Source organism: Suricata suricatta, chromosome 5, assembly GCF_006229205.1.
Source record: "Suricata suricatta isolate VVHF042 chromosome 5, meerkat_22Aug2017_6uvM2_HiC, whole genome shotgun sequence".
Taxonomy (NCBI): domain Eukaryota; kingdom Metazoa; phylum Chordata; class Mammalia; order Carnivora; family Herpestidae; genus Suricata; species Suricata suricatta.
In genome coordinates this window covers 26,750,632-26,763,456 of record NC_043704.1, presented here as the reverse complement: position 1 = coordinate 26,763,456, position 12,825 = coordinate 26,750,632, and the positions used below count along the sequence as shown (strand labels likewise).

At 38.9% G+C, this 12,825-nt stretch overlaps 2 long non-coding RNA genes across 12 annotated transcripts in view; one reads left to right on the top strand and one right to left on the bottom strand.

The window, feature by feature from the left end:
• LOC115291598 overlaps nucleotides 1-12,825 on the top strand; it is a 147,183-nt gene that overhangs the window by 55,100 nt on the left and 79,258 nt on the right. For 3 of the 11 annotated variants that reach the window (XR_003908555.1, XR_003908557.1, XR_003908556.1), the window contains one exon: nucleotides 11,796-11,907. The exons of the other annotated variants lie outside the window; for them this stretch is intronic. This is a non-coding gene — a long non-coding RNA (uncharacterized LOC115291598). The remainder of the gene's footprint in view (nucleotides 1-11,795; nucleotides 11,908-12,825) is intronic. 11 annotated transcript variants of the gene reach the window in all.
• The window catches only part of LOC115291600, a 14,513-nt gene continuing 13,344 nt past the window's right edge, over nucleotides 11,657-12,825 (bottom strand). Inside the window, exon 3 of the long non-coding RNA XR_003908564.1 lies at nucleotides 11,657-11,829. This is a non-coding gene — a long non-coding RNA (uncharacterized LOC115291600). The remainder of the gene's footprint in view (nucleotides 11,830-12,825) is intronic.

Here is a 12,825-nt window from a genome sequence, read left to right as displayed (position 1 = left end):
CGGTTGGGAAGCAGATGATTCATTCCCCTTCTGATGTCAGTGGTAGCCTAACATTATGACTCAATGCTTGTGTCATTCACCTCGCTTCATCTTATCACAAAGACATTTTATCGTCTCACATCATTGTGAGAAGGGTGAATAAAGTACAATAAGATATTTTGAGAGAGACCACATTTACATAACTTTTATTCACTATTTTGTTATAATTGTTCTATTTTATTATTGTTAATCTTTTACTGTGCCTCATTTATAAATTAAAGTTTATCTTAGGTATGCATATATAAAAAAACATAGTGTATATAGGGTTCAGTACTATTTGTCATTTCAGGTATCCACTAGGGGTTTTGGAATACATCCCCCACAGATACGTTGGGGGGGTCTACTGTATATAGAGCAGTCTACTATTTGAGTATGTTCCCAAAGTTCTTTTCTGAATTTGGAAATCTTAATGCTTTTTATTTTTCACAGAAGAAGAAAGATTAACATCTCAGGTTTGTTTATAAATCCCTATTATAATACATGAAGTACTTAAAACATGGCAACAAAAGGAATAGAACCTAACTAAAATTGAGACAACGATTCTATGAGAAGAAGTGTTTAAAGCTATCACTTGGGAATCCAGTGACCATCTCCCCTGCTGTAGTCTTGATTACAGAGGAAGACAGGAATTGCCTGGATCCCTCCCTAGGGTGCTTCTGTGGGCAAGGATGCCTATGTTTTGGTGGGGAGAAGGGCTGGGAGGGACAGGAAGCACATACCTGAAGGTTTTCAGGAATGTTGCTTCATGGGACATAGTGGAAGAAGTGAGGCAAAGCTCAGCTTTGAGGAACAGGATAAGAAGTGAAGTCTGAGAGAAATAGGAGATCTGGAAATAAGGTGCAGTGGGATTGGAATAATAAGAGTGATTCCAAAGACTGGGAGAGGGCAGGAGAGAAAAATGGTAAGGACTGTGGTGCAGTAAAGCGGGCTTGAACTTCTTTAAAAGAGCTGATAGTTAACTTTTCAAGAATTCTTATGAGCCAGTTGTTAAGCACAGACATCATTAAAAATAAAACCATGGGTGCTTGGCTCTGCTGGTTGAGCATCTGACTCTTGATTTTGGCTCAGGTCATGATCCCAAGGTCTTGAGATTGAGCCCCACATCGGGCTCTGCACTGAGCATGGAGCCTGCTTAGGATTAGGATTCTTTCTCTCTCTCTCTGTCTCTCTCTTTCTCCCCCTCTCCCTCTCTCTCTCTGCCCCTCTCCTCTACTCACGTGTACCCTCTCTCTCAAAATAAGTTTTAGAAAACCATATAAACCTGCAATTAAATAAATTATTTTAAAAACTAATATACACTCAAAACTCATTGCTTCCTAATTATTTCACTACATTTTACTATTATTTAGTAAAATCACCAATTGAGATGACTTTTATGTTTTGTATTTGTGAGAAATAAGCCCACTGACCCAACAAAGGAGGGACACGGAGACTTGGAGCACAGTGAAGTGAGGCTTTAATCAATGTTCTTGCAAGAACCAGTATCTGATGGACAGGCACACTTGGGGCAATTACAGCAGGCAATTTATCTCCTAGCATGCAAGTCCCTCCCCTGCTTCCTCACTGGCTGAGGGCTACAGAGATTACATCCTTACCCGGAAGTCACTTATGCCCATGTAAGGCAAAAAGTAGTCTGACTGGAACAAATGTACATGCCTTGAGGTGACACAGAGACTTAAGTTCTTTGGAGCATGCTCAAATCAAAGCCCATTAAAATGCATCCATGAAGTGGAAGAACCAGGAAGTGAAGTGTCTAATGGTTTGGGATTCCATTCTGTGTAGGGGGTTCATACTTATTTCTATTAGGTTGTAAACCTATTGTTAACCAGGCAGCACAGCTTTTATGTGGCATTTCTGAAAGTGAATCATCTCACTTCTCACATATTTGTATGGTAGAAATACTATATAATGATATACTGCTGTGAGTCTCTTACCAAAACTCTTCATTCAGTGACACCTATAGCTTGTAGTTGGTCGTGGTGGGGCTATTTTCATCAAGGAAATTGGAAAATGCTACAAATCAAAGCTAACAACATACCTCCCCCACCCCCAACCCTGTGGGTGTTTGTGAAACATTTGCCCCCACACCACTGGGCAAGGAAGTCTCTTTGGGGATAGAAGATTTCCTATTTTATTAATTGAATTTAGTAATTTAATTTAATATAATGTTTATTTCACAATCTATGCTGGATTGGTGCTCAAGTTCATTTACTCATTCAATCAACATTTTTGTACTGAATTGACAGAACATTATATTAATTTCAGGTGTACAACATAATGATTCAACATTTGTATACATTGTGAAGTGATCACCACAATAAACCTAGTGGCCATCTGTCACCATACAAAGTTACAATTAATTTTCCACTTACGATGAAACTTTTAAGATTTACTTATTTATCGACTTTCAAATTTACAATCCAATGTTATTAACTATAGTTATCATGCTATATTACATTCCCACTACTTATTTGTTTTACAACTAGAAGTTGACACCCTTCACTCATTTTGCTCACCACCCCTTGCCCCCTCACCTCTTACAATTACCAAACTATTTTCTATATCTATGGGTTTTGTTTGTTCATTTGCTTTTTAGATTCTACACTTAAGTGAAATCATACAGCATTTGTCTTTCTCAGACTTATTTCAGTTAGCATAATACCCTGAGTGTCCTTCATCCATTCATGTTGCCACAGATGGCAAGATTTCATTCTTTTTAATGGCAGAGTATACACACACACACACACACACACACACACACACACACAATTAGGTTGCTTTCATATTTCCATATTTTTGCTATTGTAAACAATTTTGCAGTAAACATAGGGAATCATATATCTTTTCAAATTAGTGTTTTTGTTTTTTTCAGGTATATACTTTGAAATAGAATTGTTGGATCATATGGTACTTCTAGTTTTAATTTTTTGAGCAATATTTGATGTGGCGATGTTGGGGTTCAGAGTGAATGGTCAAGAAAGAATTCTTGGGATGCATTTGGTGCAAATAGGCAGTTTTATTAAAGCATGAGGACAGGACCTGTGGGCAGAAAGAGCTGCACTTGAGTTGTGAGGGGTGGCTGAGTATATACTTTTAAACTGGGAGGGCATTAGGGATAGTGTAAATCTCTAATGAATTTGGAAACAAGGTTTTCAGGACCTTGAGGGGCTAACTGTTGTTAGGAAAACCCTTTTATTACTGTATAATAAGACCTTAGTTATGAGACCCTTCAGATGTATCTGTGGGCCATATACTTGAAGGATGATTGCTAACATATATCTGGTGGGGATGGGGGTGCTTAGAAATAAAGTTTCTAAAGGAATTTTTATATGTTAATAGAGACTTAGAGGAACATGGAGGTTGGGGTAATGTAAGCTAAGAAAGCTTTTGCCCTTAACAAAGTATCAACACCAAGGCATTTGAGTTCCAAGAGGAGGCTTACTCTGTCTCAAGTGTCAATGAGCTGTAAGTTGTAAGGAAATTTGATTTTTTTCTTTTGCCTTTTTTCCCCCCATGTCACCTCCATACTTTTTTCTATAGTGTCTGCACCAATTACATTCTTACCAATAGTGCATAAGGGTTCTTGTTTTCCTCCAGATCCTTGCCAACTCTTGTTATTTCCAATTAACAGTAATTTTTGTTTCTCTGTTCATTGGGAGACAATTTTCCGTGGGTCATTGTGCTTCTATATGACTTACAAGAGAGGCACTGACTGCCCTTTGTCCCAGAATATCTTTTCAGGGATATCCATGTAGTGAATGGCTGTGGAAGACAGAGATCATAGGGAAGGCGTGCCTACTTCCTAATATAAAACTTTTGTGTTCCTTTAAACTCAGGGTTTCTCTTGTACCAAACCCATTCTGCATGCAGGCATCATCTGGTCCTTTTGATGTTATCCTGTAGGGCCTGGGCTTCTGGGAACTGGTACAAAAATGCCAATACCCAGCATCCAAATTGGCCAGGTCAAACTTTCACTCTTCTCAGATGACATGATACTATATATGGAAAACCCAAAAATATTCCACCAAAAAGCTGCTAGAACTGATCCATGAATTCAGCAAAATCACAGGATATAAAATCAATGCACAGAAATCGGTTGTGTTCCTATACACCAATAATGAAGCAATAGAAAGAGACATCAAGGAATTGATCCCATTTAGAATTGCACCAAAAACCATAAAATACCTAGGAATAAACCTAACCAAAGAGGTGAAAAATCTGTACACTGAAGACTATAGAAAGCATATAAAAGAAAAAGAAGAAACAAAAAAATGGAAAAATATTCCATGCCCCTGGATGGGAGGAACAAATATTGTTAAAATGTCAATACTCCGCAAAGCAATCTACATATTCAGTGCAATCCCTATCAAAATAACACCAGTATTCTTCACAGAGCTAGAACAAATAATCCTAAAATTTGTGTGGAACTAGAAAAGACCCTGAATAATCAAAGCAATCTTGAAAAAGAAAACCAAAGCTGGAGGCATTACAATGCTGGACTTCAAGCTGTATTACAAAGCTGTAATCATCAAGACACTATGGTACTGGCACAAAAACAGACACTCAGATCAATGGAACAGAATAGAGAACCTGAAAATAGGCCCACAAATGTATGGCCACCTGATCTTTGACAAAGCAGGAAAGAATATCCAATAGAATAAAAACAATCTCTTAAGCTAATGGTGCTGGGAAAACTGGACAGCAACATGCAGATATTGAAACTGGACCACTTACTTACACTGTACACAAAAATAGACTTAAAATAGATGAAAGACCTAAACATCAGACAGGAAGCCATCAAAATCCTAGAGGAGAAAGCAGAAAAAACCTTTTTGACCTTGACTTCAGCAACTTCTTACTCAACATGTCTCCAGAGGCAAGGGAAACAAAAGCAAAAATGAACTATTGGGAGCTCTTCAAAATAAAAGTCTTCTGCACAGTGAAGGAAATAATCCGAAAAACTGTAAAGCGACTGATGGAATGGGAGAAGATATTTGAAAATGACATATCAGATAAAGGGTTAGTATCTAAAATCTATAAAGAGCTTATCAAATTCAACACCCAAGAAACAAATAATCCAGTGAAGAAATGGGCAAAAGACATGAATAGACTCTTTTCCAAAGAAGATACCAGATGGCCAACTGACATGAAAACATGCTCAACATCATTCATCATCAGAGAAATACAAATCAAAGAGATACTACCTCACACCAGTCAGAATGGTATTAACAACTCAGGCAACAACAGATATTGGTGAGGATGTGGAGAAAGAGGATCTCTTTTGCACTGCTGGTGGGAATGCAAACTGGTGCAGCCACTCTCAAAAACGGTATGGAGGTTCCTCAGAAAATTAAAAATAAAACTACCATACAACCCAGCAATTGAAATACTAGGTATTTATCCAGGAGATACAGGTGTGCTGTTTCAAAGGGACACACGTACCTCAATGTTTATAGCAGCACTATCAACAATAGCCAGAGTATGGAGAGAGCCAAAATGTCCATCAACAGATGAATGGATAAAGATGTGATAAATATATGTATATGTGTTTATACACACAGACACGCTTATACACGCACGCGCACACACAATAGAGTATTACTCAGCAATCCAAAAGAATGAAATTTTGCCACTTGCCATTTTTGGATGGAACTAGAGGGTATTATCCTAAGTGAAATTAGTCAGAGAAAGACCAATATCATAGGACTTCACTCATATGAGGAATTAAAGATACAAAACAGATGAACATAAGGAAAGGGAAGCAAAAATAATATAAAAACAGAGAGGGGGACAAAACATAAGAGACTCTTCAATATAGAGAACAAACAGAGGGTTGCTGGAGGGTTTGTGGGGGGAGGGATGGGCTAAATGGGTAAGAGGCATTAAGGAGTCTGCTCCTGAAATCATTGTTGCACTATATGCTAACTAACTCAGATATAAATTCAAAGAATAAATTATTTTAAAACATGCCAATACTCTGGCTTCTGCTATTGATGTAAGTAATAAATTATCCTTCATCTCTGACCCAGAGCCTCATGTTTTCTACCAGCATCAATGAAACTGTGGCAGCCTCCATCACTGGCTTGCAAGTAGGGTAAAATATCTGACCTTTCCTCTTTCTTGACAGACTCTGTGTGTCAGGCACTGGGACAAAGAGTAGACAAAGCAGACAAGATCCTGACCCTTTAGAGCTCAAAATATTTTGTGGGAGTATAAACAAAAAGCATTAACACAAAATAAAAATCATTAAGCAATTACATTGAGATAAAGATTGAAAAAGAATGGAACAGTGTGTGCTAGAGTAGTGAGACAGTTGGGAGGGAAATCTACTTCACAGATTGTTGGGGAAGTTCTCTCTAATGGGTGGATGAGTGGAAGTGGGTTAGGACTGAGCGCTGAAGAAGGGGATTGTGTTAAAAAGTACAGGACATAGTGACCTAGTGAGTCATCAGTAGGTCATATGACCTATTTGTTGATTGATTAATGAAGAGGATTTTTAGATTCGGTGGTTACTTCTTTCATTACTTACGTAAATAACTGGGAAGGGTGGGGTTATCAGACAGTAGTAATAATGGCAGGGGATTCCTGCTTTTTTCCTGCATTAAAATCGTGTGAAATTCCAAATATTATGTAAAGATTTGGATTTGAGGGAACCCTTGGAAATAATACTTAGAAACTGGATGGGTAGAGCATTAGTGCAGTGGATGGAAGGGAGAGAGGGAGTCAGGAAATGTGGCTGTCTTGAGGGAATGGAATGATTGCATTGTACCTGCCCTCTGTGGTGTTCCCAGGTGAGAGTTTATGAGCCGGGGACCAATTACCTGGAGTTTAAAAATTCCCTCCTAGCCATTACTTTGGAAGATTAGTCAGCAAAACGCATGGAGTATAGATACACTAACTATTGAGAGTTAGAGTGAAGACAGCCTGTATCAAGGACGGAGGAAAAGATTTTTGAGAGCCAGTTCCTGACAATTAATTGGTTGCTCTGTGACCTCTACTATCCTTATTATAAGATGTGGAACTTTTAACAAGAATTTGCTTTAACAGCTTCACAGAACACCTGAGACCCAAGAGCAAAGACAGAGCAGTAGAATAAAAAGTTCCCTGGTGACTTCACAAATGTGGTTTTGAAGATTTCTGTGGACTTTAGAAATAAGAGTTATAGCAGCAATGTCAACAGTAGCCAAAACATGGAAAGAGCCTAAATGTCCATCACCTGATGAGTGGATCAAGAAGATGTGGTATATATACACGATGGAGTATTGCAAGGCAATGAGAAAGAATGAAATATGGCCATTTGTAGCAAAGTGGATGGACCTCGAGGGTGTCACGCTAAGCGAAATAAGTCAGGCAGAGAAGAACAGATACCATATGTTTGCACTCATAGGTCTAACAGGAAAACAGGAGAAACTTAATGGAGGACCAGGAGGAGGGGAAGAGGGAAAGAGAGTTGGGGAGAGAGAGGGACGCAAAACTTGAGAGACTATTGAATGCTGAAAATGAACTGAGGGTTGAAGGGGGAGGGGGAAAAAGAGGTGGTGGTGATGGAGGAGGGCACTTGTGGGGAAGAGCACTGGGTGTTGTATGGAAACCAATTTGACAATAAACTATTTAAAAATATAGAAATATGAGTTAGAATTTCCACTGTAACGTAATTTAAAAATAATATTTTATACTGTTATTTTTATTGGCATAAGTGGATATTGCATAATGTAGGTTCTAGATGGAATCTGTAAATTGGTTATAATTGCTTGTTTCTTTTAACATTAGCCATTAGACAACCTAAAGGTATGCATGAGGCATCTGTTCGTGGATAATTCAGTGCTGGCTTCCAGAGAGTTTCCAAGTAAAATGCCAACAAAATAAATCTCAAAAACATCCAAATTGGTTGTAAAATTTGTTTAAATGAGTATATTGCTGTAATAATATGCCCTTACATTTACCAAGCACTCAGCATATATTATCATAGTCCTGTGAGAATCCCCAAAAGTACTTATTGCTGATTGTTATTATTCTTTCTCTCTGTTTTTTATACAGAGGAAGAATTAGGCTCAGAGGTGGAGTGAGTTGCTTCAGGTCACATAGCTACTATGTAGCTGAGTCAGGAATCTGATTAGTAGCTTTTTGAACATTAAGGAATATTCTCTGATCCAAGCCCTTAAGATGTTTTTGAAGAGTTCCTTCTCATTGCTTCCTTTTTAGTTTATGGGAATATCCTTGCCCTGTGCCCTGATTCTTGGGGTCACTGCCTGTTCTTGCTGGTCCAACCTCCCTCTATACATGGGTCTGAGTTAAGATCTCAGCACCAGTCCTCATCCTGTGGAAAAGCAGGATTGCTGCCTGTCAGGTGATGTGGTGGTGCTGTCTCCTACCCTAAAGTTTTGGAAAATTCATCCATGAGAGAGCACTCTTTGTTTCATATTGGGCATGATGGACCGTCATGAACACTGATCCCAGCGCCATTTAACTTAACCTACTATTGGTTAGAAGGATAAAACATAGCCATTCCTTATTTAGAAAAGGAGATCAGGGCTAAATATGTATATTTGTTAGGAAAAAAACTCAAAGATATTATCTCTAAAACAACTATCCTCAGGAACATTAAAATCTCCCAATTAGCTGGGGAACCTAGAAAAAGGTTAAGCTTAGAACTGAAAATATGAAGTATGAAAAGAACAATTCTTGATATACTCAACTGGCAAAATCACTTAAGCAGGGGGTAGTTTTGGAAAATCAGAAAATAACATAGTGAAAAGCTCATGAAACCGTAGATGTATAGTTACCAATCAAGTGAACCTCTATGTAACTACCACCTAGACCAAGAAATAGAACATTGTTAGATTCTTCTAGAAGCTTTTCTGGACACAAAGCTCTCCCTTGCCCCTGTGTAAAGGTTATTTTTAGGATAAATTTGTTTTCTTGCTTCTTTTTAAAGTTTTGATACCTAAGTTTATATATACGATACACATATGTATATGTAGTATATAGTGAATATACACGTAGATGCATATATGTAGTTTATATGTCGTATGTATATAGTTTGTATACTTATATACATATTGTTTATAAGAAACTATGTTATACAGGGTGTGTTTGTGTGTGTGTGTGTGTGTGTGTGTGTGTGTATCTTAACCACTATTCTAATTAGAGAATATATCAGCAAGATTTATGAACTCTTCAAGGCTAGGTAATCTTACTCATTTTTACATATCTGCTACCTAACACAGATCCTGAAACTTAATGACAAGGTAATAGCTTGCAAAAAATTGAACAAATATATTATAAATTGTTAAATAAGAAATCATTATTTTCACCTATCGTTTGGGGATTATTTAATGATGTGCTGGAGTAATATATATATCGAGATAGAAATTGATACTTTTTTCCCTTTAATATTTCCTAAACCATTTCCTCCATTTGAACAGTTATGCATTCTGTCTTCATTGCCGGAGGGAAGGGAAACACAGATAAATCAGATTATAGAAGAGGTAAATCCTTAGCTAATCTATTTCTATTTCCAGGAGTCAATAATAAACACTGGATTTGGGAGATTAGATAAAGTGTTGTTTTTTCTGTGCCTGACTCTCAGATCTAGAGAAGGAAGAAAACAAGAAGGCAAACACCAGACTAGGTGTGAGGCTGTCACTGGAAACTGAAGGCTGAGTCTTGCCTTTTTGCCTTCCTTGACCGCAGCCCTAGGAGGATTACCTTAGAAAGTGTGGGGGCCCTGAAATGGAGAAGGCCTATGCCTTAGGGCTCTAGACCTGCCTTTTTCCAGCTTGCGAGAGCCAATTGTTAATTTTTTAGTTTTTTGAGCTGGTTGGTGACATGTTGGTAACATGAAATCCACCAGAATATAGGAGGTTTACTCTCTGGAATTTGGCAACTGCTACAACCTGCCCCATCCCCCCACCACCCTGGAGATCCAGTTGTTAAACATTTTTTAGGACCCCACTGAATCTGCAGAAAATAGATGGACTGCCAAGGACCAGCCATATTCTGAAATTTCACATCATGTGTAAAGTTTGTGGGAGTGATACCTTCAGGAAGAGGGGTATCAGTCAACCTCCCAGGGCTCCTGCTTATCTTTTTGTGCTATGGCAAGGCATCCAAGAGCAAGACAGAAGTAGTGAAGTATATCACACAGGCTAATAATTGACCTGAGGTCCCAGAGTGGTATGGGAGAGCAGATCACAGTTGTCTGAGCTCCTTGGAAAGGGCATGGCAATGCTTGAATAAGGGCCAAGTTTGAAAAGTCATGAAGTTGAGGCCAAATGATGACCTACCAGTAGCCCGAGTGATGAATGACCTGGAACTGGGTAAACAATGTGCATCTCAAAGAATGCTGATGTTGATGGATGACAACCCCACATCTCCAGCTGCTCTCTTCATCCTGATATCTTGGCATAACTCTGCAAGCCCCTGGCACTTAAGTTTGATCCCAGGAAACAAGAAGGATAAGCGTTTCAATTAGGGTAGTGTGTGAGCACCCACCTTGGGTGCAGAATTTAATGAGGTGCCCAAAAAAATTAGAAGGAGTAGGAAAGCATCCTTTTAAGAGGCAGATAAAGGCAAGGTGAATAGAAGGGAGGGTGTTGATCTGGAATGGTTTTTCCAGTGGATTTAATGAAATATGTCAGTATGTCTAATTGTAAATACAAGTTTATAGTATAAGTCACCCATATGATTCCTCAGCAAAACCCAAAATGAGTAAAGAAGTTAATCTCTTTGTTTTCTTTCATTCGTTGATGTGTTATGTATTTTTTAAAACAATTACATATAGGACATTTCCAATTTATTTTTAAATTCTTTTTAATGTTTATTTATTTTTGAGAGAGAGACAGAGACAGAGAGCGAGTCGGGTAGGGCAAAGAGGGGCACACAGAATCTGAAGCAGGCACCAGGCTCTGAACTGTCAGCACAGGGCCCGACATGGGGCCCAAATCCACAAACCGTGAGATCATGACCTGAGCCTAAGTCGGATACTTAACCGACTGAGCCACCCAAGCACCCCAATGTGCTTGTGTTTTCATTGTCAAATGGGCCAATTGATTTTCTAGTTGGTTTCTTTGTGACATACAATGTCTGTTTAAAAGATCTTCTTAGGTGATAAATATGGCACTTGATAGATTTTTGAAATTCTAGCTCCTCCTCTCCCACCTTCATATTTGTCTTCACTCTTTTGCCCTTTCCTCTGTTCCAGTAGCTATGCCATTCTGTGCCCATTGCTTGGATAAGAAGAGGCTAAAAGTTTGGTGAAATCAAATTGGTTTTCTTTCTGTTTTCTTTTTTTGTTTGTTTTCTTCTTCAAAATGCTAGGCCTCTGGGGAATAAAAAACAGCAGCCTTGAGGATAAGAGGAGAGTAGAACTTCTCCAGACCGATGGCAAAACTTCAGATGAATTTGTGGAATCTGCGGTTAAAGGCATCTATGCCTTGCTCTTTAGGAAGAGCAATGGAGAGGTAGAAAGATGCAGTGGGTTCCTGTTTCCTGGTTGGATCTTCCTGACTTATACACTATGCTGCCTATCTTTGATCTCTGTAAACCTGGAACCTAATAAGAGTTTACAATCACTAGTGGGTGGCTTACCTATATAAGACCACAAGAACACTTAGTATGACTAGTCTCTTAACGTTTCATATTTGGAGCCAGTGAATTCATGGCATGTCTAGAGATGAGCCACCTTAGACAGTCACACAGATGACCAATATACCTCAGCTTGGTATGGACATAAAATAACTTGTTGTTGTCCTCAGGAATGTTCCAGAAGTAGCAGAAATTGTGTTGGTCCTGAAAGGAACATGCAGAGAAGGAAATTTATTATGAAGAATTAGATTACAAGATTACAGAAGATTATGGAAGATTATGGTGAGCCCAAAATTTTCAATGAGGTCTGGCAGGCTGGAAACCCAGGGGTACAAATGAGGTCCAGAGCCAGTCTGTGGGAGAATTCCCTCTTACTCCTGAAGGCTCGCCTTTTATTTTTTTAAGTGTGCTCTGTGCTTTATCTTTTTTTTTTTAAGGGCAGCTCTTAAACTCATGACTCTGAGATCAAGACCTGAGCTGGGATCAAGAGTTGGACACTTAGAATAAGCTACCCAGGCGTCCTAGGAAGGCAGGTCTTTTTGTTCGATTCATGCCTTCAACTGACTGGATTAGGCCCACCCACATTATGGAGGGCAAACTGTTTCTCTCAGAGTTTACCCATTTAAATGTTATTGTCATCCAAAAACACCCTCCAAGTTGATACAAAAATTAACCAGGATAGAGGGTTTTTGGCAGAAATGATGTGTGCCCCTTATAAGTTGGGGCACAATCCTCTGTGCTTGCTTTCTTTGGCAGAGGCAAGCAGAGGGGAGGCAGAGGGTCTAGAATACGATTGCAAATCCTCCTGGGTGAAGGAGCCACTAGATGAAAGGAAGCTGGGTTCCTGAAAGACTAGATGAAACAGAGCCTTCATTCCACCTCTGTCTCTCATTGAACTGTAGTATGTGTGAGGTGGAAGCAGATGTTGTGTTAAATTGTGGGATTTTGGAGGTCACTTATTAAACTGAGAGTCAGAGATTCTTTGGAGAGTGTTAACTCAGAGATAAGACAAGCTAGGAGTAAGAATTATAGAAATAGCCTCCACCGCAGCAATCTCCTACTCGACACATCCTCAAAGGCAAGGGAAATTAAAGCAAAACGGAACCCTTGGGACTTCATCAAGATAAAAAGCTTCTGTAAAGCAAAGGAAACAATCAAGAAAACTAATAGGCAACTGACAGAATGGGAAAGGATAGTTGC